The following is a 27,141-nucleotide window of genomic DNA, read 5'->3' on the forward strand; positions in this document are numbered from 1 at the left end:
TACTGCAGTTACAAATTATTTTGAAATAATAACACTAGATACATCCTATGTTCACCACTTTATTTTATAAGAGCACTGGCATGTCAATTAATTATTCCAAGGAACTACACTAATTTTTATGTCACATTTGTCATGTCAAAACAACCTTCAAGAGAGACTGTCTTCTATAGAAAAGGAAAAAACAGGCCTAGCTACTGACATTTCAATTAATTGCAATATTATTTATCTAATGATTAGAGACAATCTTTTTTATTTCAATGATGTAAATAACTGTAAGGTGGTATCACTTCTATTCTCATATCCACATAAGAATTGAATAGCAGATTATCTTAAGGCATCAATAACTTTGTATTACTAACTGATTTTGGCTTGGTCAAAGAGAAAATTAAAGTAAGGTTTGCTTTATAGGTCAGCACCTTCAATGACTGTAATAGAAAATACTGCAGTTCTAGAAAGACCTAGAAATTACCCAAGTTCCAAACATAGGACTTTTTGTTCTAGTATGCTTCAAAAATCAAATCATGAGACAGCAATTCATGTACTGTATCTGGAAAATTCTTAAAAGAGAACTCCTTAATGACAGCTTTCTCGTCAATAAACTAATAGAAAATAGGTAGCCCCAAGAGTTACATTTAACATTGTATGATCACGGTCTCCTTTTTCGGAATAGTCAAAAATTCTATTACAAACATGAAAAAAAATGAAACACAAAGAATTAGTACATAAAAGTATGAATGTAAGGATATATGAAATATTTAGCAATACTATTTAGATACTCTTATAGTTATTACAGTATAAAATGCATTTGGAAGCAAAGTGGCAAAAGAATATTTTTAATGTCTGAATCCTACAGAAATCTTAGCTTCCCAATTGCCAGAAATATAGGAAAATACTAAAGCAAATATGTAAAGCTTAGGCAATTCAGAATTTTCCAATACTGAAACCCTTGCAATAAAATGAACATTCTGAGGAATTACTTTCCAAAAATATAAATCTGGACATAAATCTCACAACCTGAAAATTCTATCAACCTCTTCAAAAGTTCACCATCAAAGATGGTCCTCTCTAAATAAAAGCAGGGTTAATTCACAACAATTGTGGATTCCCACACCTACCTTTCCCATACAAGTCACTTTAAAATCTTCAAGGGTGTATCAAGAATAGAGATACTGAATACACAAATATAGCTCCAATGCACGAACAGCATTTTATACTTGTGTCTGATTAAATCCTATGTTTATATGATGTAGATCTATTAGGTTGGGTCTTCAGTTTTTAATTAAGCAGAAAAACCTCTCATTGACATTCTTCACTCTTCTTGGCAGATAAATGTGCCGTAAATAACAGTATATGATCAAACAGTGAATACTGTACATTGGTAAACTCATTCAAGAAGAATATCATGATCCAGTAGCATATAAATAGCAATTAGGTCCCCAAAACTTAATTAGATCTTGAAGTCATTCACACAACAATTACATTTAATGCTAATATAGTATTCATTATTTAAACCTCTTTCTTTACTCGTTAAAAAACCTTTGTATTTTTAAACATCTTGTAATTTTATACAGCATTTCATTAACACTACATAAACTAACATTACTGTTTGTATTTGTTATTTTAGTCATGGCTGGTGTATTGAAAAAAGGAAGACATCACTACAAAAAAAACCCGGAGACAGATGAAATGTTTGTTTCAGAACTGATATCTGGTCAATTATTTCAAACTATGCTTTTCAATTTACGGATATTAAATAAAAAAATAATTGTTTCAATTTCTTACACAAAATTGTACTGTAACTGTTCTTACAACTAAATCAGTACAAGAATAGGATGTGTTTACATGAAATGGAAAATGCTGGAAACAAATTTATGTATCAACAGCAATAATTAAAAAAAAATTATGAGTAAACACTTAATGTGATGCCACAACACATTATGCTGCTTGGTCATTCAGTAGGATGGATAGAGATACAGGCAAATAGACTATACAGAATGTTTGTTTAACTTCTTGTTTTCTATTGTCCTTTAATTTTCAATGACCTACTTCCTTCCTAGTCTTTTTCTTACATTTCCAAACACTTCAATGAATTTTCTAAACTTACATATTCTTATAGTTAAAAATAGTAAAATTAGGAATAAGTCTATTTTATTTTCACTTTTGCTCACCTTCCTGTCTTGTTCCTCATTCCTGAAGATTTTCCAGTGTTACATGCTATAACAATCCACAATCGTTTTTCTGACCTCTCAGTTTTTAGTTACTATCCTAGACAATTTTTTTCTCTTACAAAAACGGTAAAGTTCTAAGAAACGCAAAGTATCCTTTCAGATGCAAGTTTCACTTGAACTCCATTAAAAACACAGGAAGCAAAGAAACACTCATTACCATCATATTTGGCACAGTCCAAATATCTAATCTCTGCTTTTCTGGTTTGAATGAGAATGGGGATTTTTTTTGTTTTTTAAATCATTAAACATGCAGTCCAATAGGTTAGGTCTGGATGAAATAGAAGCATTAAGCTGCAAAGCCAGGTATTCGAATTTGCTCAGTAAGAACAACACTAGAAAGTAACTATTCTAAGCAATATCTCTGGTTTAGAAATAAAAACAAGCACCAATGCAACATACAGAAATCCAGCTATGTGGGAGAAGAGGCAGAGGGAGCTGAACAAAGTTAATGACTGCAGTTCTGGAAAGTAAATTACATCCTTAGAGAAATTCTGAACATAATCTACGTGATTTAGGAATATGTATTTGCCTTAATAAACACTGGATACTATTTCTTATGTAAGGTTAAAACATTTTCAACAACTCTGAAAATATCACAACTGTACCATATAGAACACCTCTCAGTAAAACCACCTTTAAAAGTCATCATCTATTAATTGAACACTGTAAAAGGTATGCTGCTGTATTTTTAAATTTTTTCTTTCTATACATTACCTATTATTTCTCTATCAGATTTTAAACTTTTTCTAAGTTACAAAATTCTAATTTTCCTAAATTTTTCAAACTCTCCTAGCTCTCCAGCTGGAGCAGAAGTAGCTACCTTACTGAATAAATACCTCTGTAGTGCACAAAATTAGTTAGCAATCCACAAATGCTAGTCAAACATTTTTCAGTAGATATCATACTCAAACTAGATCACACTTCAAAATAATTTTTAAGTTTTAAATTACAAGTTAAGTTTTAATTACAAACATGATAAGAATTCAGAATGTTGCTCAGACCAGCACTTAAATTCAAATTACAGAACTCAATTTTCAAAAACAATCCCTTAAAAACACCTTGTTCTATTGAATATTTCCAAAATAGCTCTCTGTCACCACAGTAATATGCTTTTCAGTAAGAATTCTAGTGTTAAATGAGGAAAGACTTAGGAAGAAACTCTTTAGGGTGAGGGTGGTGGGACACTGGAACAGGTTGCCCAGAGAGGTTGTGGCTGCCCTGTCCCTGGAAGTGTTCAAGGCCAGGCCAGATAAGGCCCTGAGCAATCTGGTCTAATGGGAGGTGTCCCTTCCCATAGCAGGGGGGTTGGACTAGATGAACTTTAAGGTCCCTTCCAAGCTCTTAAAATTCTGTGATTCTATGAAAACAGTTAAGCTGGAAAATACTGCCTACACAAGTAGACCAAAGAGCAAGGTCCATTTAAAAGAAAAGCTTTTTCAGAAATAAGTTTTTTAAATTCCTGTGGCAAAACATTACTGATTATTATCTGAACATACTGAAATGTCAAAATCCAGTGAAACTTCTCAAGTCTGTAACATCTAATTCTTTACATTTTTTTTCTTCTATACTGTGTAGCCCTTAAGGGTTGTCCCTTTTATCAGTACATAAAGACACATCTTTCATATTCTTAGAACAGTTTTCCTCTATTCAGAAAAAAAAATGGTGTGATCCTAACGGAATATCACAAGTCACAAATAACTAACTTGGGCTTTACTATAGTGACAATTCAACAACATTCCAAAAGCAGACACAGGAACTGAAGAGGAGTGTTTATCTAGTGTCAATCTACATCTTTATTAAACAACCAGTGTTTTCAGTGTTTTAATTTTCAGCTGTTAGCCAGGTCAAAAACTGAAATGTAACCATCCAAAATCACAACTATTACTATTTTTTAAGATAATTTCTGTCTCTGATCCCAAGTCATCTGCTTACCAAACATATAACAGGCCTTGAAAATACGAAATACTAATAGATTACTGACATAAAATAAACTTGTCTGGCAGTTACTCCGTTTTATTCATTACTCTTTTTACAATATTTTCACAAGATATTTCCAAACTTTTCTAAACAACACATATACCTGCATAGCTAGGGGACTTCTGTGAAGGTCCAGTACAGATCAATTTATAAAAGAAGTTGAGATTTAAAAGCAATTTAGAGAGGTTACTAATACCCCTTTTCCTTAACAACTCATTCAATGTTTCTTTGTTTTCTCCGATGTTTGAAACTACTAGACTTCGAAGTCATTCATTCTAAACAGCTTTGTCAGGGTTTCAGTACCACAATTTTCAAAATTACCTTCATTTTGCAAAGAGGTTCGCCACTTTGAGAAACAGAATCTCCCTAAATTCAACACTAGTTTATTATGAAAAGAAAACCATGACAACTGTTTGTACTCTTGCTTTATTATTACATCCGGCCCGGTCACTATTGGAAATTCAATCTATTATTGTTGCTAGGAGCCTGTTGCTATGCAACCTAAAAGGGTTATGCAGCGCTTTCAGGCTGAGAAGCCTTGAAAACACCACAGGTCTCCTATGGTTCTAAACAGTTTATTTAAATACATTAACACTCTCCTCAATCAACCCCCAATTCCAGGCATACGCTTAAAAAAAGTCACAATAACAGATCTGAACACTGTAAACAAACAAAACCAGAAAAAATTACACAGAAGCAATATATCTGACTTATACGGCATCCTACAGCAAAGCAAACAACATTTCCCCAATCTCTCATTTAGGTTAGGAAAGATAAGAGTCTGTAAACTCCAGACACCTCAAAGTTTAACTTTCATATACTAACAAGGTAGTATAATGGAATTGCTCACATGCTCTGCAAAGTTATTTTATAATAAACTTTTGACAGATCGATACACTAAGTTTCATATTCTAGATCACTGAGTGAGACTTTGGGGGAAAAAGAAAGGCCTAAAATTAACTTTAAAATGGCTGAATAATACTTGATATTTATACTCTATATCAAAAGATGTCCAATAAGTCTGTAAGATGGTTCCAAGATTTGCAGTCAAACTGAGTTCTCCCTTTTTGTGTCTTTGTCACTGTTACACATTATGCAATTGATATTAGACACCTATGTAGATCTCTGCAGATTCATTTCTTTCAGCAACACTTTTGCAAATCTGCTGGAGAATGGCTAAGAAATAACCCACAAAAGAGCTGATTACTATGGCTTTTCATTCTACTAATCTCAGGCTGTTCCAGTCTGCACCAAAGAACAAGTTGTTCTACAGCACCAGAATTAAGAAAGCTGCATTTCTTCCAGCTTGGTCCTTTAAATGGAACCATACTACAACAAACTAGCACGGACTGTGAGCGCTGACTGACTCCCCAGGATGCTGGGAGTGCAAAATGAGTTGCAACTGCCTCTTCTTCAGTGGTAGTACCCATTTTTGCTTACATTTTCAAACAAATTATCTGTTTTTCTGAAACTTCTAACTCTCTTTTGAATAAGATGGACAGATATACCAGAAAAGACCCAAACCAAACCTGTTTCCCTAAGAGTACTAATTTAAGAAAGAAACACACTGTCCCAAAAGTTATTGGAAATGTTAAGAATGATTGTCGATACAACAGACTTAACAGTCAGCACCACAAAATGGACTACAGTACTCAGGTAAGAAAATGCTAGGATTTATCCTTCCCAAAATGCTTTGTACTACTTAGCGGCTGATATTTTCTAGAGAAAACTTGAAAACAATGAAAAATATGAACACTGTTCTGAAGACAAAAATCTCAGAGCGTTGTGGGTAAAATAGCAAGCATCAGCAGAATGCGTTCATGAATTCAAAGTCTTCTAACTCGAACTTTGCTGCTTCTCCAGAATTTAAAAGTTGCAGAATTTTCTTCTGAAGCAAAAATAAACTTTCTACCTGTGTTAGAGTAACAATCGAACCAAAAAGGACTTGCCTTATCCCCTGTAATTGAGGGATTTAGCCTAGAACAGTTAACAGCTGCTAATCTAGCAGGGTCTATAACCAAGTATCAGAATCAAACACCTTCCACTGACTTCTACAGCCAAACCCATAGAAAAAGAATTGTTATGTATAATCACCATTGCTAGTTTGCTTTTTATAATTCTATAAAGAAAAGATCACTGCAATATTAAGTTATCCTAGTGGTTGTGAGCTCAAAGATGACAGGCTGCTTGGACAACAGCTAGATATAGCTAGAGGTACAGCTAGAACAATACAGCATGTTATGCTATAAACTACCTACAGGTTTATAACTAAAACCTAGGTATTGATTATCTGAGCTGTTTTACAGTCAAAATTTCATTAGAGTTTGTTAAGTACTTTGGTATTGTCCAAGAACTTAATAGAGACAAGAAAGATTTTGACAGAGACAGTAGATCCAAAGCTATCTTCATCTACCATTTTTCCTTAAATTATCTTCTGTAAGTATGACATTTGCTTTAATGTCATTGAGGTAAATGAAACTTGACATAAGTGTTTTCTTTACACAAAACAGAATAAGGCCTTCATTTTTTTCAATCTGGTGAGACACTCTGGTTGTCTTCACTGACAGTTTAATAAAAGAAATTTGACCAGAATCTGGCTATAATGAGCTTAAGGACATGCTTAGGATTCCTCCATCCTTTATCATAGAAGATAACTCAGAACTGGCCATTCAAGGAAGCTAAAAAAGCTGAATGTTCCCTTGGTTTTAGGAGACTGTTTCACATTACTAAGATGATTTAAGAAGGTAACATTTTTCCCATAATTCTAGAATCCTGTTCTTAGGATTCTTCTTAGGATTCTTAGGATTCGCTACCTCCACAATTACACCAGACCAAATGCATGTACGACTGTTCCCCTGAGTTCCCTGAAACAACAACAACAAATACACCCCATCACCAAAAACTGCAAACGCTTCAAGATCTCATTTTAAGATATCCTTGGAGCATTCCACTTCTCAATATGTGGGGCTATTTTCCCCAGAGTCTGGGGATTTACCTGTTCCCAGGTAGCTGGTGAAAGAAACAGATTCTGAATTTCTCAATACAAGTTCTTTCCAGTTACACCAAACAAGTTCTTTCCAATTGCATCAAATAATGTTCCACACAATATATTTTTTAAGGTTCAATTTTGTATACACTGCCATGAAGCAGGTTGAAGAACCCTGAGAGAAAGCTACACGTTAGGAAACAGGAAAGCAAAGTGGCTGCTGGCAAAGGAAGATCAGGCAGTCCCTGAAAGCAGACCTCAGTACCTTAGGCTATCCCTACAACCAGCTGGGTATATATCAGCGGTGTGTGATATTTAGCAGCCTTGTCACACCTCACAGTCTCAGGTAAACTGTTAAATATTAAACCGCATGTAAGCCAGGCATCCAACATGGAACAGGAAAGAAAACCCAAAAACCAGTAGATACTGAGCTGCAGAGCTTAATAACTAAAAACAAGTGCAAAAAAGTATCATATAATCAAATATATAGTAAAATATAATTGTAATCGCAAAATATATGCAAGCAGATATCGCTGTCATCAATGATAATATAATAAGGCAGCAAAAAAGGACAATCATAAACTGCAAAGGAAGAAAAAACTGCTAACATAAATGAAGATTTAAAGAGTGGCATATACTTTAATTTGAAAGAAAAAAAAGAAATATTTAGAAATTTAGAAACTTTCGGAAATTTGGAAACACACTTGTAAAATCTACCTTATTTTAAAATACCACTTTATGTCCTGAAGACATCCTTCACTCTGCCCCATCATCTGAATTTCAAGTATCTTTGAAATCTGCTTCTTTGCTTCGTATCCATATATTTGAAGTACAGTAACTATAGATTTAAAGTACAGTAACTGTAACGACGCGACTAATATTTCACTATATTTATTGCTTTTCTTTTTATGTAAGAAATTTATTCTCAAGAGCAAATTCACCAACAGCAATCCAACAGGAAATACACGAAAAATTATGTTGAAATGACAAAGAAACACCCCCATTCTACAAAAATTATTTCACCAAACATGCTTGAAATTTACTATTACACCAGAAAACATTATTTAGACATTGATTTTAACCTCCTTTGGTTTTCTGTGTGACTTTTTCCAATACACTGGCTTTCAAAAGCACATATTTATTCAAGAAAATACCACAAATGTTGATTTTGATGTCTCATGGAATGATTAAATGCATTTTTATATTCAAAATATATACAAATCCATACACACAAAATTAAGCAAAAAAAAATTCTGTAAGCCAAACATACAGAAAAACTACCACCTGGCTTTTTGTTCACCTTGCAGTAGAAGACAGTTCCAAACACAGCATTCTGTTCTGCTTTTCCAACCTAACAGTACTGACCACTTTAAAAGACACTGATACAAGCCACAGTTTATATTTCTTGGATAGATATCAATATTTTTATTTTTGTTCCATGTGTGATTTAGAACAAACCACTTCAACTTATATTTTTAGCTTACAGGCATATATTTATAAACAATATTCTAAAATTATTAAATCCTCCTTACTTATCCGTACACTTCTCTTAAGGAAACCGCTCTCTAAGCTCTTAGCTAAGATTGACTTTAGAAAGCATGTGAAAACATGAAATCACAAAATGAATATATGCATAATGTTTCTTATTAGCTAGGTTTATCTAGCATGGGGTCTTTTGCCCTCAAAGAAAAACCACTGAGATAGAAAAAATATAAACTACAATGTAAAACCCAAATGCAGTGAAGAATAATGAAAAACATCAGCAAATAGAAATGGGAATAAAAAAAAAAAGGGGGGAACTTAATTATAAAAAAAATAATTTCATTAATCAAGCTGGTACTGTACAATAGGAAATACTTAGCAAATCTCACTGTTTACCATAATTGTACTTACAATACAAATGGAATATTAAGAATGGCACAATTGGATCCAGGGCACGTTTGTTTCTTTGTTGGCTTCTAAGGTTACAAAACATTCCTAACAGATTTTCATACTACCTGACGAAAAGCTTCATGCTCAGGAAGTTTAAGTAATATTACTTTCAAAAATGGCTTAATGAAAGGTAATGGTAACTCATTTTTATAATTACTTGGTAAGATTTGTTTTATTAGGTTCCAACCTACTGCCCTGATAGAGAATAAAAAACCAATTCAAATATAAAGAACATTCAGTGACAATATTTATTCAAGATTTATTTCACGAACAGCAGAAACTGAATTTGATTTCTGAGTCTTAAAATAAAGCCATATGACTATGTAACATACCATTGCATTGTCTTCCATAATTGCTAAGTAACAGGAAAATAACATCAAATAGATACCATTGGCTATCTCATTTACAGTATAGGAACGTAAAAATCTAAATTGTGAGACATACAACACCAATACAGAGTACTATTTATATAATTTTTGAGATATGCTGACATTTATTCCATTTGTTTTCCTTATGGTAGCTCTTTGTTTTGCTCAGCAAGATTTATAGTACTTTAATTTCTTGACATTCATTTTAATCATTGACTTGTTAAAGTCAGATATCTGAGACTTGACAGGAACATTCTAAAAGACACGGACAGTAAAACAGAGGTACTTGGAAAAGGTACTAACCGTGTTATAGTGTTAGATCTTTTAGGACACTTAAAGTTCACTGTGCATTCACTTATTTAGTTCTACCAGAAAAAGGACTTTTCCTTGGAAAAGATTCCTGGAAACATTATGGAAATCCTGCATCCCTTGTCCACTTAAAATCTCAAATTTGACAGAGGTAAGTTTAGCAAATTATGAATAAAATAAAAACCGAGGTCTCAGCAATCTATTTGCTTATCCATGCCTTAATCATTCAATTCAACTCAGTTTATTAACGAATATGAAACATTTGAATTTATATAAAGGGATTACTTTCTCATACTGCCTTGAATATCAAAACTATATTTATCATAATTAGTAATGTACACGTATGTTTTTGCTTATCCCTCAAGCAGTGCTAAACAAGAGTAAGAGATACAATAATTTTGCTATGGACTCTGATATCTGAATGACAAACCATGATCAAACCTCAGCCAAAACAAATAAAACACCCCCAAACAGAATCACTTCGATCAATAGAAGCATTGATTATGAAACTCTTTTTCTCACTTTACCAATAGCAGTTACTGCGATATGCACTTCCTTAGACCCTTGCTCTTGATCTCCATTTTTCATTTTATATTTGCAGCTATATGATAAAGCAAACTTTTTTTTTAAACAAACATCTCTTTATAGAGGCTCAAAAACAATCATCCTTGCTTCCCAAATTCTTTTTTGGACCCAATTCAATTCTTATCAAAATGAGCAGGGATATAGGTGTGTTATAGGAAAATGTTTTAGACATAACAAAAAACCCCCTCTTCAGATTCCTGGCTTTTATATATCTTGACCACCACTTGCAAATCACCAGGAAGTTAGCCAAATATAGAATGTTTCACCAAAACCCCTGTATTTGTTTCACCAAAGACAGGAAACTATCCAATTTATTTCAAAAGTCTAAATAATTTCCAATAAAAATGGTGTTTGCAGTTTTTCCTCTTTTCATTTATTTTTCTCTTTTGCTGCAACAAAAAAACCTGCAAATGCAGTCAGTTGCAACAGAACTGGCCAACAAGAAGACAAACTAGATCCACTCAAGGAACTTCTGCTGTAGAGCAAGAATCACAAGTAAAACCATAGCATAGCTTGGGTTGATACAGATTTCATGAGCTCCCAAGTCCAACTTACTTTTCAAAGCAGACTCAGACTTGGTGTCAGACCAGCTCCTCAGGGCTTCATCCTATCAGAGCTTGAAAATCTCCAAAGGCAGAGATGGGAAAACTTCAACGCATTGCTGGGTTGTCCTCAGGGGGAAAAATATTTTCCTTAACTCCAGTCTCGTGTTTCAACTAAGAAACATTGTCTCTCATCCTTCAACCATGCACTTCTGTGAAAAGCCTCGATCCATCTTCTTGATGACCTTCTTATATTTGGGAACTAGGTATTAGGGAAGGCTGCTGTGAGGATCCCTGAAATTTTTCTTCTCCAGACTGAACAAGCCCAGGTCCTTCAGTGCCTCCTTGGAGACCTGTGTGCTCTAGTTCCTGACTGTCTTAGTGGGTCTCTGCTGAACTTAGTCCAGTTTACCAACATCGTTCCCACTGCCACAGGAGAGTGAGGGTGAACGCGAAATTAGAAATGGATGTAAATGTTGCCTAATAAATGCAGAGAGAGATGGGATAAGCATTTCCCTCTATTTCCTGCCTATACTTGTGTTCATACAGCCCGAGAGACACTTTGGATCTTCCCTACAGCCAAGGTACACTGCTACATAATGTTCAAGGTCTCATCCAGCCTGTAGTCCCAGCCACCGTCCCCAGCCGGTAGTCTGCAGACTAACAGCTATGGGTCTGTGAAGCCCTAGAGAGCTGCACAGGACTGGTACTCCTCTCCATTTTGGCCAGGATATTACTGTAGAACTAGGTTAAAAGAGTCTTTTCTTCAGTGACTGTTTTTGCTATAGATTTCACTCAGTAGCACAAAATTACTGTGTTCATAACAGACAGTCTGTATGTTTGCTGTAAGAAAAGATGTGCTTTCTAACACCCTGTGAAGGACAGTTAACAGACTATTCCAGAAAATATACTCAAAACAGAAATGACATACCAGTCAGGGATGTGAAAACCACCAGTTTTACCCACTGCCCTAAAATGCGTAACTCCATTTGACAAGGCTGAACCACCTAGGTTATCACACAATGTCCTGCTAGATGATTGTTATTCCTGGGAAATTATCTGCCACATTTCTTTCACTTTCCAAGGGAATAAAAGCCCAATGAGCCAAATACAAATAAACCACAAACTGCCCACCATACTGCACTGAGTACCCTAAGCATCTTCTGTTCCTTTACTAAACAGAACCATTTCCATACCAGCAGGTTAAATGCTGTAATGAGAGTACATAAAAAGCTTTTGAATCAGAATGTGAAAGGCAGGAGCACTTCATGTGAAATGAACGTACTTTTAAAAACAAAATAGTCAATGACAGCAGATCACTGGGAGTTCAGAAGCACAGCTATAAAACAAAGTTACATTTGTGAACAGGCAGCTTGTTTTATGGAGATGACACAGTTAATTTTATTAGTAGACCTAACATATTATGAATCAACATCTCAATCCCCACTACTAACACCCAATTACATCTTGGCCATTTTTAATGGTCAAACCCTGTTATGCTGCCTGCCATTCCTATGCTACAGACTCTGGGATAAGAACTACAGCATTTCTGATCAAAACTTTCCACACACACACACACCTCCCTTCCTCTATCACAGATTGCCAAAACAGAACTTCCATTTTCCTATCTGCCACATAGATCTGTTTTCCTCCCTTGGACACTATATCTTTTCCCATATAATAAAATGTGGGAAGAAAATGTTATACTTTTAAAAAATATTAGTATTTCAACTTGAAATCAAGCAGTGGGAACCCTTAAAAGGCAATCTTCCACCTGCAAAGTAATCCTAAAACTCCTCATCTCAGTTGCCTGAAATATGCTTGTGATTAACTTATAACTTGTGATTTGAGGCCACATGAAGAATCTGTCTGCATTAGGTCAAGAAAGTTGGTCACTGCATTGAAGTCATGACCCTGCATCTAGCTTTTCCCTTAAATCAAGAAATGTCAGTTTCTTCAGGATTCAATAAGAAACAAATACTAAAGTAAGGACAAGCAGTGGAAGACACTGAACACCTTCAAACCTGTTAACCTTCCTGTTAAAGACAGGAAACTTGACTTAGTGGCTCATGTCAGGATCATGGCAGGTAATTTTAATATCTGAAATTTAAATCTTAGCAGGATCTGACTCCACAAACAACTTTAGATATAATACACTACTGAAATCTGGATATCCCAGACCACACAAGTTCATAAGGTTATACTGTTTAACTAACTACTGTTATACTGTTTAACTACTAACTACTGAAACAACAGCATTAAAAAACCCACCACACCAAACAGATGCAACTGAACCAGCATAAACTCACAGCTTTTAAAACACTAGCATGATAAATTACGCTATTGCTTTGTAGGACAAACTCTAATTCTCAGTCTACTAAAAATAAACCTTTCCTCAGTTTGACAAAAGTGTGCTAACAAAGGGTGCTTCACTCACAAAACCTAAATTTTGTAAACCAGCCCAAGGTTTGCAAAATCCTAAGCCTTTTTCATCTCCACATTACCACAGACTCAGTGCACCAAATCTATACATGTTTACCTGCCCACTATTGTCCCTTGAAACACCCTGTCAGGACTGTGCTCCTTACAGTACAAAAGAGTCTCAGAACTGGAGAAAACCTGAGCAACTCAGGACAACCATCAGTCAGAAAAGACCTAGAAAGAGACATCAACATGAAGAGCTGTGCTTTTATCTTAAGTCGTTCACTCTTGCCTCACTTCAAAACCCAGAATCTGAGCACAAAAGTATTTCCACAAAATAAGAGAACGGAATGAATCTACGTTTCTGTGCTACTTACCTCCATTTACAATTAAATAATAATTACATTATGTTAAATCTATAGTTTAATACTAAGCATGTTTTGCTCCTTAAAACAACAGAAGAGCTTCCGCAACTTTCAGAAACTCCAACAAACAATCTTCCTAGAAGTCACAGGGAATTGCTATTACTATTACACAGAATCAACTCTGAGGAACTAAAGACATACTAGATTCTACATCTGTCTGTTTACTAAATTTGACAGGAAAACAATAGAATGAATGTAGAAGAGTTACTTATCAACTCCTTTGCAAACTGCAACTCAGATGAAGTGGTTTAACACAGAGTGGATAAAATAAAATAGGTTTTAAAACGGTGATTATAGAATAACTATTTTTCTAAAAAATACTTTCAAAAGCAGGTATGGGTTTTCAATTAAAGCAAGTAGCTCTAAGGTAAAGTTTTTTCTTTACAGTATCTTCCAAATTTGCTGAGATACAAAGTAATTAACACTGCATCACAATAATAAACACAGTATATAAAACCTTAACTAGAAAGGCAAATTAATAATCCTTTGTGTATAGCCACATAATGGAAGAACTACAGTATGCATATCATCAGCAAATATGGGAAGGAGGAAACATTCTTCCTGCATTAAATCTCTAACTCTATTGTCTCTCTTCTCAAGTCACAGAACAATAAAGAGGTAAGAATACAGCACACATCTTATTGGAATAAAAAGTTAGGGTTTTAGATAGACAATCATGAATACTTTTTGCAGCGGTTAAATAAAAAATGAATCTTCATATTTATGAGACATTTAACATATGAAAGAAATCCTAACCTTCATCACTGCTTCCAATGGCAAGAGAACTATAGTTATTTTATTTTTCCTTTCACCCACCAATAGTGAGTAGAACTTAGTCCTCCTTAGTAAATACTAGTTACTTTTTGCAGTTCAACTCTCTTAGACTTGCCTGTCAATTTCACGCTCAGCTGTTTGCAATGCAGAATGCTACCATGAGATAAGGAAGAAAAAGCTCAGGTGATAGAAACTAGTTTTGTTTAGATGAAGCTACACAGTCCAACAGCAACGTTTTAAAATGCTTTATGGATTATCTGCAACAGATCACACCAAAAGATAAAAGTTCAAATTGACAACCCTGGTCATCTAACCCACAAGCAAGTAAACCCTTCAGAAATCCTGTAAACATCCAATATCACTGTCAGATTATGGGAGATACATAAGCAAGACTGCTCTCCCTTCTCCCCACCCCAGATTCAGGCACATATGGGGAGGGGAGTGGGGAGAGAAAACCAGACTAAAGTTATTAGAGAAACAATATACAATGCATCATCTGAAAATTCAGCAAACATGAACTAGGTCATTGGAGCCAAAAATGTATTTTTGAATTTCAGCTCCACAGAAGCATAATAAATAGCCTCTATAGCCTTAATAACTGTCTTGTAAGCAGTTCTGGCTCAGAATCCTATTACACATTTCCAATTCTTTGCAAGGGAAGTATGGTTAACAGCACAAAAAAAAAAAGTTACCCCACACACCTCCACACACAAAAACCAAACAAACAACAAACAAACAAACAAACCCAACCAAAACAAAACACAACCAAAAAAACCCAAACCTACAAATCCAGAACACCTTAACTGACGTAGAATAACCTGACTCAATGGCAGCTGCAAAGTGACATACTACACATTTTAACATATTTGCTTGTTTCTGTTTCTACTTTGCAATGTTCTGTGATTTAACTGCACTGAGTTTAAGCGTTCAGAAAGCATCCCTGAGGTGGTATGTAAGAGAAAGCACTGTTAGATTAATTATAATGAGGTAGTAAAACAGAAGAGAGAATCCATTTACTTGGTAGACAAACAGTAAACACAGCTTTGAGTCATTAGTTGTAGAGGCAGCATCCAAAGCTGAACAAAATCTAAATCCATGGCTCTTGCCTTATTAGAAATCAGACTTCAATAAGAAGAAAATGAAAGAACTAAATACATTGTTTACTCAGAGATGGTCTAAGAAGCTGAGATACAGTCAATGTACTGGGTCCAGGGGTGAATGAAATGACCTTTAAAAATAGTGTTAAATATCTTTTTTTCTCTCTTTAATGAATGAATAAAAGTCATAAATATTACAAGTATACTAAAATTCAGTTACTGATATACAATATTTGACATTCTCAGAGCATTGCTATGGATGTCATCCAAGAATTTAAACAAGACCAATTAGAAATAAGATAGGTATTTACACAGGAAGTCTGAATTGCTAGAAATTAAACTTCCCAGTTTTATTAAAATTTATATTGTAAACCAGGAAATTTCTTTATCAAACAGAACTTACATATAGTCTAACCATCACTTCTGGATTTTAGGCCACTGAAACTGGAGTCAGGGGACCAAAACCAAACAACGTGCCATTGTGGAACATGAAAAACAACTAAAGGTAGTGTGCAAAAATCAAACAATTTAAGGTGTACTACCCAAACTCCAGCCTGTACATTCTCACGTTTCCAAAGGGAAATTACACTGAACTAGACAAACTATCCATGACACATAAAAAAAACAATATTACCTTATTAATCTTACAGTGTGTGATAAAAAATTGGTATTACTAAACTACATAAGTTACTACAACTAAATTCTAATCTCTGAGGTCCTTATATCCACAGAGAAATTTTTGAAATAAAACATAGTGGTACTTGTAAATTTCTAGAGGCTGGGGCTGTTTGGGGTTTGGTTTGGTTTTTGTTTGTTTGGTTTTTTGTTTTGTTTTGAGTGGTAGGGGGTTGGTGGTTTTCTTTCCCAGAACTAATAACTGATGGAGAAAAATATCCCGTCTCTTTTGCAATTCAGGAGTATGCAGGTATGGCTCAACCTCAGTTTCTTCCTGGAAGAGTTGCAGTGAGAAAGAAAGAAAGAAAGAAAATCTATATGCAGCAATGCATTTTTAAAAAGGGTTCAGGTATAAATGAACAAGTTACATAAAATGTGAATATGAACTTATAAATGAAAAATATAACATTAAATTAAAGTCACTCCAAAATACATACGTCTCTCAGGCAAGTTCATGCAGTACTTCAATAAGTATACACTGTTTGAGCTATATGTGATAAAAACATAATTTACATACAAATCCTTGTTCTCTTTCAATGAACAGAGGTTGTATTTTAAGTGTGTGTGTATATCTACAAACACAGACATAATCAGATACGGAGCAGCCAATACCATCTATGATTTTTAGCATAATATTGTCAACACATTAAGTTTGCCATATTGCACTGCACAGAGGAAAGTGGGAAAATTTCAGTAAGGTTTATTCAAATCCCATATGCATTATCAATGTATTTCAATGAAAGAATTTTTAGGATTTGCTTTCGGTTTTGTATTTCAAATAGCATAGCACCCTCTGGTGCATCTACTTGAAAGAAAACACTAACAATAAACACCAGTCATTGTTACAAAAAAGACAGCATTAAAAAAAGAAAAAGGAAACCCTTAGAAACAAAAATGCCAAAGAATTATCAGAAAACAAACTTCTTTTTCATGCTTTCTTATTAAAATCTTTTGTAAGTGAGGAAATTTTAAGTGCTGAATAAAAAAAATTTAAAAGAAAGAAAACTGCAGGTGTGCTCATACAAAAGGGTACCAGAAAAAAAATTCTAAAAAGGACAGAAGTTTGAAGCTAACTCTGTGTTCTTAATAATAGGTCATTTTTATTAAAAAATATTCTAAAGTGGAATATTCTTTAAGTAAAAAAAGGTAAATAAGTTAATGAAACAAAATGCTACACCAAGCAACATATCTGCTCTTGGACTTGCAAGAATGACAATTATTAGGACTATACCTATCCACACGCTCAAAACCTGCTAAATTTCACACCCAAATAATCTCTTTTCAAAGTCCAGTGAGAAAAGAATTAAAAAAATGACACTTATACTGCATGGAACAGTTCATACTCTGATACGACATTTTAACTATTAAAACACAAACTCTGATATGACCCATCAAACTATTAAATACACCTAGTCACTAGGAAAATAATCTCTTACAAAAGTACATTTTGCTAATCACAGAAGTGGAGATCACCATCTGCTTCAGGCAGTTCTTTTGTAAACCTCTGGAAGACTCAACACAAGGCAAAAGAAATGAAAGTGACACCTGTTTAAATCAGCCATCTGTCTCTAACAAACTAGATTTAGCCAAATCAGTGTATGTACTGATCCTTAAATTTCCAAAATTTGGGTACAATAGCATCTGTGAGAAAAGAGAAGTATTGTTATGATTGACAACAAACTGTAGGCAAAATACATAAATAATAAATTTGTGGCTAAAGAAAAAAATTTCTTAAACGTTAGCCTATTCATTTTAAAAGCCTCACTAATTTTTTCAGCCCTAATTCTTAATAAAAAAATAAGCATTTTCATTGATAATTTCAAAACATTCCGCTTTTTTTGTTCTAACACATTCATTTGACAAGGAGTTTGATTTTGAAATGGAACTCCCACTACATGCATATTACATTGCTACTGAAAGCTTATTTTTTATTCTGTTTGTATTTGTAGGGCATTCACAACATGTCTTTTCAACTGAAAATTATTTTTAAAAAGTATTTTAATAGTCACATGTATTTTTTAAAGCCTATTCATTTTTAAGCATTCCTCCTGACACTTACCTGCAGATGGTAAGCTTTTGGAGACTGCAGGTAAAAATACAACTAATAGAGAATTTTTTAAGAGCGAAGAAAGCCTCTCAAAGCACGAAAATCAGAAACACTAGGTAGAACACTAAAAAGAACTGCAATGATAAAGCCTTCTTTCTCAATATAAAGTTTAGTAAATGGAAAGAAACTGCAATATTTATTTCTGTAGGCAGTTTTGTGATTAACAAACTACCCTATCAGGCAGGAACAAGAAATGGGATAGTGCTAACAAAGCTGAACCTAATTATCAAATAAAGCACCGTGACTTTGAACTCTTTAATGGCATTGTACCTTTGATTCTCATTTCATTTACCTACACTACATTACTGAAAGGGTTTCTCCACAGTAGCACAGTGTAGGTTTAGCTCACTAGTAACACAACAGAGCGTAAAATCCTGACTGGCTCATTTGGATACACTGAAAAACCATTAGGTAGTTACACCACATAAGTCATGAAAACCTATGTGTTAAAAAAAAAATAATCACAAGCCAACTGATTTTCAAACACTGGTTAGCATCAGAAACGCCAACTATTTTGTTAGCTGTGGGCATTAGGGAATCAGAATGCATAATGAGGATCTCATCTGTGGTCATTACAGTATCTCAGTGATAATAAGGAGTCAGTACTTTTCTCAGATACCTAAAGTATTATTTTCCAAATTGCAGTCACTGGCTAAAGAAAATGGAACTAAATAGTACTACAAAGGTTGCTGGTTTTAGACAAAATCATGTGCTTTTAATACAATTTTTAAGACCTGTACGCCTCCTCACAGAGTTGAAACAGAAAGTTTGTCTCACAGACACACACACACCTTGCTACCCAGCAGCCTGGATACATATTCTGCAAAGAGATTTCAATACCCAGGGAATGACCCAATCCTGAGTAGTATTCTGTCCCACTCCAAGAGGACTGCTCAAGAAAAATACGGTGTAGAGCTGACATCTTCTCTTTTCAACAACAGTAGGTGCCAGAAATTATTTAAAAACCAATGAACCAAGAAAATAATAACAAATGTATCGAGATTTAAGTATGCCATATAACTGATACCATCCTAAAACTCGCACTAAAAATTATTAATGTCTTTAACATATTTGACAGTAGGACCTACAAAATCAGCATGCAGTGGTTTAATCTTTGAGTAAAATAATAAAATAATGATGACGTAAAGACTTTTGATCATTAGTCAAAATAATTTATTTCCTAAGTCATTGTAGGCCCATGAAATATACATTAAAAAGAAAAGACAGATCTAATGTGCCTTATCTCAAGAAATATTAGTATCAACAATGCACTAACTACTTAGCAGATTTTGTAGTCAATACTTGCTTTAAAAAATTGCCACATTTGTTGGTAGTTCCAATGTGAGACAAAATAAGCATCTTGTAGCTGAAACTGTAATGAGAAATCCTGCATTTTACACAGGGTTCTAAAGATAAAAAAAATGGAAAACATGTATATACAATTAAAATGTAGGGTTTAGATTAAAAATAAGAATATAATTTTCTTCTAATTATTTTACTAAATAAATAAGTTACCACTTCAAAAGTAAAAAAGCTTGCCAAAACAACACATGATTTGACAAGTCAAAGGGGAGAGTGCAACTAGATATGGAGATGTTCAGAAAATTTCACTGCCATAAAAGATGCCTAAAATTCAGTTCATCCAAAGAATTCAAAAAGTATAATGCAGTATGATTTGACATTACTGACAACACAAATCTTTAGATCCTAATAAGCAATCACAAAAAGGATGAAGAAAACAAGCATTTTGGATTGAAAATACAAAGCAAACCATACTCATTAATAATACCATTTCTATTACATCTCGAGAGGTAAAAAGCCGCCTCTTCCCTCTTTTCCAAACACACTCTTGAAACACAACAGCAATAGCAAAATCACAGAGACTTTGTTTTAATACCATTTCTTGTTCCCTCCTTTCTTTGATCCTCAGCACTGAAACTTGCAGTCAGGATCCTGAATTGCCATCATTGTGGAGAGTTTAAGGAAAACTGAAATGGATTCTCTCCACATGAACGTAACTCGTGCAATACACTAGACCTACACATGCACAGTTCCATACTACACTGGCAGTACGAAAGCACTATTTAAAAAACAATTCCCTGCAAAAGGAGTGCAATAAGAAAAAAACCAACCTGCTACTCCGCGTGTATATGAGTGGGGGTATGAATAAACAAAAACGCACTTCACAATACAAAGAAAATGTAGCCTGCACTAAAATAAACAGCAACACTAGTTATGAATAAAAGAAAAAAATTCATACAGAAAGCACCAAAAAAAAAAAAGAGTGGTTGATATGATCGACAGTAGGAGACTATCATTAAAAGATACAGCAAGTTCACAAAAACCTGCAACATTTAGTAGTCACATTAAATGAGAACAAGGCCCCTGTACGTGAAAGGGGAAAAACAACCCCTGCTCTTGCTGTGCTACAGGATCCGTCTCCGGCTGCATCTTTCCTCCCAACCTCAACTGGCTTTTTTTCGGGTTTAAAGCCAATAACCTTCGCCTGCGGCCGATTTCTCCATCTCTCGACCCGTACGATCGAGAGACCCGAGCCGGACGCACACCCACCGCATTCTAGCGATTGTCCCAGAGGTCCCGCAGCATCGCCCAGCCTGTGCTGCCGCTCACCCGCGCGGGGCCGGCCCCGCTCCCCGCCCGGCACCCTCGGCCGTGCCCGCACCCCGCTCCCACCCCACGCCTCGCTCCCGGGGCCGGGGGAGACCGGGGGGGAGGCCGGGGGTGCCCCGCGCGCCCCGCGAGCACGGGAGAGCCGCGAGGGCGCATCCCGGGCCTGGATGCCGCGCGGAGGAGGACGAGGAGGAAGAGAAGGAGAAGGGAGGGCCGGGGAGCGCCCGCCGAGCGCATTCACCTGTGCCGGGGCGGGCTGCGGCGGCGCTCCCGCTGTCGCTGCTGGTGCTGGCGGCGGCTGCGGTTGTTGTTGTTGTTGTTGTTGTGGTGGGTGACGGTGAGGCGGGGGGTGCGGAGCAGCGGCAGGAGGAGGAGGAGCAGGAGCGGGCGCGGAGCGGCTGTTGTTGATGGGTAACAGTCGCCAGGACTACGGTGACTATGGCGCTCGACTCACAAGGCAACGGTTGCTATAACTCACAAAAGGGAGAGCGGGCGCGGAGGGAGGGACCGGCAGGCGGACGGAGGGAGGCGGGGGCGGCGGCGCGGCCGCGCGCCCCGGAAGGGGCGGGGTCTGCGGTAACGGCCGGCGCGCGCGGGCGTGGGCGGTGCCCCCCTTCCCGCCCGGCCCAGGGCGCGCGCCCACCCGACTCTGTGCCCGCGCGGGGGTGCGCGCGCGGGAGTGCGGCGGGAGGGCAGAGGGGAGCGCAGCGGCGGCGCGAGGCCCGCGCGGGGGGCGGGGCCGCGTGGAGGCCACTGACGCCACTTCCGGTGGAGGCCTGGCGGGAGGGGCCTGGCGGCGCAGTCCCGCCCGCCGCAAGATGGCGGAGGTATCTACGCTTCGTGTGCGCCTGTGGGCCCATGCTGCCATCTTCCAGGGGCGAGAGGAGGAGGAGGAGGAGGAGGAGGAGGGTGGCGGCGGCGGCGGCGGCGGCGGCGACGACGAAGGGGAGGGGGAACGGGTCGCCGGCGATAGGCGGCGGTGGTGGAAGGGGGAATGCGGCCGCCGCTGCGCCTGTCCCGCCAGTCGCCGGGCTTCTGCGGGGGGCCCAGCTAAGGCCCCGGCGTGCCCAGTGGCCGCTCTCGGCTCACGTGGCCTTTGCGACCTGAGTGCGGGCGATGGGGCCGCGGGTGCCCTGCTGGCACAGAGTCACAGGATCAATTGAGTTGGGAAAGACCTCTGAGATCACAGAGTCCGACCTGTTACCGAACACCACCGTGTTAATTAGACCATGGCGCTGAGTGCCACATCCAGTCTTTATTTAAACACCGCCAGGGAGGTTACCGCGTAGGTGTGGTAGCCGACTGCGTTCCTGACAGGCTGTATCTGCTTGTTCCAGGTGTATACAGAATTTTTAGGTTGAGAGGGACCTCTGGAGATCATCTAGTCCAACCCCCCTGACAAGGAAGGGTCACCTAGAGCAGGTGACACAGGAACACGTCTGGGTGGGTTTTGAATGTCACTAGAGAGGGAGACTGTAGAACCTCCCTGGGCAGCCTGTTCCAGAACTCTGCCACCTTCAATGTATACATTAAGAAATTCTTGTCTTATGTTGAGGTGAAGTATATTTGGGGGATAGGAGACCTTGAGGCTGTTTGTGTACACAGTGCCCACACACCTAGTGGCCACAGCTTTATACCTCTAGTTCCAGTGCATCCCTGTCTGCAACCCTTTACTACGCAGCAAAGTATCTCTGAAGATCTATACACAGCTGCTGCAGTCAGTGCAGCCAGTAATGCTTGCCTGTAATCCATGTAAACCGTGGCATTCCCTCATGACCGTTCCTTGTGTACTGGTCTGTATCCTCAAATATTCCACCAACACGTTTTACCAGTCTTGACATCTTTCTCATACCTTTTGCTACAAGAACCTGACATTTGTGTGGCATGCCCTGTAACCACCCCACTTCACATGTCCCTACAGGAACAAACTGAAATTGCTTTTACATACCACAGAAGCATTGTCAAAACGTTGATCGATTTACTGTGATTTCCAGGACCCTGTGTAACCGTTGTAGCTGTAAAAACTATTTACTAGAAAATATTGAGAAAGATATTAAGTATATAGGAACAACAGCTTAACTGACAGAGATTTAAGTCTATAACACAACAATCTTGAATTAATAAAACTTGCATCACTAGCCTTTTCAATCAGAAACATTAAAATGGGACACAGGTATGAACAAAGCAATACATTTGATTGATTTGATAGTAAAAGATACTTCTATAAGCATCTTTCATTCTATCTATCCAGCAAATACAGGTATGTTTATTTAGCTGGTATTCTAGTACATGGAAATGTTTGAGGATTTGTGTTTTCATTGGATTTTAAATTTCATATCAACAAGGTAAAAGACCTAAAAGGGGTGTTGGACACTGAGTTATTTTGCCAGAAAAATTGCCAGAGTGATGTGACCCAGTTCCCTGGGTCATGTCATCCATGTTGCTAAAGAAAGCATTGACTTAAAGTGTTTTACTTCTGGATGTCTTTTCTGTTGTGTCAGTTGTCACTTGCATGGTTATGTTCTTGGCAAGATGAGCAGGGTGAGCTGTGGTAGATGCCATAAAGTTGGAGGATAAAACCACTGGGCGGTTAATTTTTTTACTCAAATCATGAAACTTATGTGTCTGTATATGTGGAAAGAACAAATCAAGGTCTTGGCAGAAATTTAAAATATCGGCTTATAAATATCAGTAAACATTTTCCTCAAGCCAGTATATTTGCAAAATATTTTAGTCTATACCAGCATTTCAGTCTATAAATACATGATCAATTGCTGTGTCAAAGGGAAGTAGCTAATTTTGTTACAGGAAAATTATTTAATCATTTCAATGTTCTGATGTTTCCATCTGTAAAATTATTTTGCAGAGGTACTCAGGATCTAATGGAAACTCTTTCAAATAATTTCAAATAAATTTCTACAGATTTTTGTTTCAACATTTTATCAATTTGATCTTGGTCAAAGAACACGTCTCATCTTAATTTTTTGAGAGATTATCTCCTTTTTTTTGGATTTGTCAACACGGAAAGATAATCACTAGAATATTCAGTCACTTCATAGAACTTTTGTAACAGTATTAAACAACCTGCCAAATTGAAATATGAAAGCACTATTGATTAAAAGTGGTTGTATTGCTGAAAGCCTTGTGGTTTATATTTAGATACAGAATATGCTGCATATCTCAATTAATTTTATACCTTCTTATATGGATAAGGAATAATCAGAATATAATCAAAGTTTTTCCCCAGTGGACTAACAGAGAGCTGGAACAGAAGTTGGTCATGGACTGCAAAAATTATTGCTTTTTGTTGTCAGAATCAAAACTTTTAACACCTCTGGAAAAAAGAATTGGCATCATATGCAGGAATTTCTACTGCAATTTCTGATGTTGAGAATGGTAGTGGAAGAAAGACTGTTCCAATGGATAACTTTTTTTCTCATACTGGATTTATAATGCTTTAAGTTTTTGTTTTTCAACAGTTACATGGATATTTCTTAAAAAGTCATAATTAGCTGTCTAGGAATTTCATACAACATTTCCCTTTTTTAAATTTATTTTGTTAGGTCCACTTCATAGGTTGCTTGCATTTCCCAGTGGTTTTTAGATACACTCTGTCATTTGTAGCATATCTGAAATATACCATAATGCATTCCTGTCAGCCATGTTGTACAGGACACAGTAGCTATATATCTTACGAAACAGTACAAAAGACAACACAAAATACTGAAGTAAAGTGTGTGAAAGCAATCAAACTGATTGGGTACATCAAATCCAGTATTTTTGCTGGTCCAGATGGTATAAGTTAATGCCTGGAGAAGTGCAAGAGCAAGCATATATGTGCATTTTACTTGTTTAACTTTGCCACCCTATGACCATTTTCAGCTTACTGATTTTCTGAACCCTGCATGATTAGTCTTTTTTTGTAAACATCAGAGAATCTTTTCCAAGAATTTGTCCAAGCACACCATAAACATACATACAAGTATCATTTTTTGCAGCATCTTTCACAAAATCTTTTGTCAAGAAGACCCAACTGTCTGGCAGATTTTATACAAAGAAACAAGCCCTTTTGCATTCTTGAAAGTGTAGTCCCATTAATTTCTGTGATTTTCATTCCTACGAGTGCTCATAATGAGAGGGAAAAAGGCAAAGGAGATATGTAAGATGTTGATGTTAAGGGATAGGCAAGTTAGTGCAGATCTAGACGCTGCAATGTCTGATTGCTTGCTGTGGTTCTTTTGGATACTGTAGTAAATGCACAGATGACCAAACAGTTCTACTTAGGTCAGTTGTTTATTATTTATCTAATGGGTAAATACTAGTACACAAAACAGTCTTACACTTAGGCTATTTTATAGCCGTAACAAGTCATTCACTAGTGTCTTGAGTATTTTTTACTTATCCCCCTTGTGGTGTGGATGTCCCCTCTTAACTGATGATCTGCATACTTGTAGTCCAGCTATGTGTGGTACCTGTTCTCCAAATGCCTACTGATATTTGGGTGTTGTTTACGGTTAGGGGAAGTTGGCTTGGTCCATTGGCTAGGGTCAATCCCTTGCTGTTTGCGTGAATAGCATCTGCTTTATTATGTTGGCTTCTCTTCTTCAGTTAGCATTCCAGAGTATCATTGAATCATGGAGTCATAAAATAGTTTGAGTTGGAAAGGGCCTTCAAAGGTCACCCAGTCCAGCCCCCTTACAGAGAGCAGGGACATTTCCAACCAGATCAAGTTGCCCAGATCCCTGTCCCACCTGACCTTGAATAGTTCCAATAGTTACCACTCTGGGAAACTTGTGCCAGTGTTTTACCACTCTCATTGTAAAAAATTTCTTCCTTATCTCTAGTCTGGATCTACCCTTTATAAGCTTATCCTATCACTACAGGCCCTACTAAAAAGTGTGTGTTAATCTTTCTTGTAAGCCTCCTTTAAGTACTAAAAGGCTGCATTAAGATCTACAAAGAGCCTTTTCTTGTCCAGGCTGTTCAACTCCAACTCTCTCAGCCTTTCCTCATAGCAGAGGGGCTCCAGCCCTAATCCTTGTGGCCCTCCTCTGGACCTGCTCCAACAAGTCCATGTCTTTCCTGTACTGAGGATTCCAGAGCTAGATGCAATGCTTCAGGTAGAGTGTCACCAGAGCAGGGTAGAGAGGTACAGTCACTCATTCAGGAACACACACTATCTATCTGTAGGAGACAGTTGAGGAACTGAGATGCCTTTTCTTCTGCTGACTCAACTACCTGTGCAGTCTGCATGTTTGACCTTGGGGATGGGAACAGATGGCTGCACTGCTTTGCTGGGCAGGAGGTGCAGTAGTGCACACATTTTGTGGTTGCCTAGGCCTTCTGTTATGTGAACAGTAGTGCTATGCTGCTTTGGAAGGCCTGGGTTCCGCTGAAGATAAGTTTATATCTTTTCCACATAGAAAATACTTTATTTTCTTAATTTATATTCTTAAAATTATTATTTATTGTATTTATATTTTACCCTAGATGCTGGTTGTCTCATCAGTTGTTGATGAGACAGATTGGGTATTGTCTACTGTCAGGGGGTTTCCATGTGAACTGTTCGCCTCTCTCTTGTACTGTCTGTCATTAGTATTGTCGCTCTTACTGTTTGCTTTCTTATCTCATTGCTATTTCCAGTAAATTGTACTCATCTCAACTTGTGATCTTTACCTTTTGTGGCTCCAATTCTCTTCTCCAACCACCTGCAGGAGGAGGAGAAGGGGGAGCGAGTGAGGAGCAGCCTGATTTGGAGAGTCTCATTGGGAGAACTAAAATGGGGACTACCATTCCTAAACGACAACAGCTGTACGTAATGAGAGCTTTCTGCCTCTACTTCTGTGCTTGTTATGCACCGGATGATTTAAGGGGCTGCAGCCTGGTCACTGAGTTGAGTATCTTGCATCCACATTAGCAACTGAAACATATTATGTGCACTCATGGAATCCATCTTCCAGTTTGGTTACATTAGAAAGTGCGTTGCAAAGATGGCATTGTGAAGAGAGCCAAAGCATGATAAGTGAGGGCAATAGATTTGCTTTGATAATGCACTGTTGATATGCACCAAAATGCTGTAATAGC

General features: G+C 37.2%; 1 protein-coding gene across 2 annotated transcripts in view; it reads right to left on the bottom strand.

Annotated features, from left to right (window-relative positions):
• The window catches only part of RFX3 (regulatory factor X3), a 104,128-nt gene extending 82,534 nt beyond the window's left edge, over window positions 1-21,594 (bottom strand). For both annotated transcript variants that reach the window (XM_032675456.1, XM_032675454.1), the window contains exon 1: window positions 21,299-21,594. The gene's annotated coding sequence lies outside the window, so the exon portion shown is untranslated. The remainder of the gene's footprint in view (window positions 1-21,298) is intronic.
• Between the last annotated feature and the right edge of the window lie 5,547 nt (window positions 21,595-27,141).

The sequence above is a fragment of the Chiroxiphia lanceolata genome, chromosome Z (assembly GCF_009829145.1).
Source record: "Chiroxiphia lanceolata isolate bChiLan1 chromosome Z, bChiLan1.pri, whole genome shotgun sequence".
Classification (NCBI taxonomy): Eukaryota; Metazoa; Chordata; class Aves; order Passeriformes; family Pipridae; genus Chiroxiphia; species Chiroxiphia lanceolata.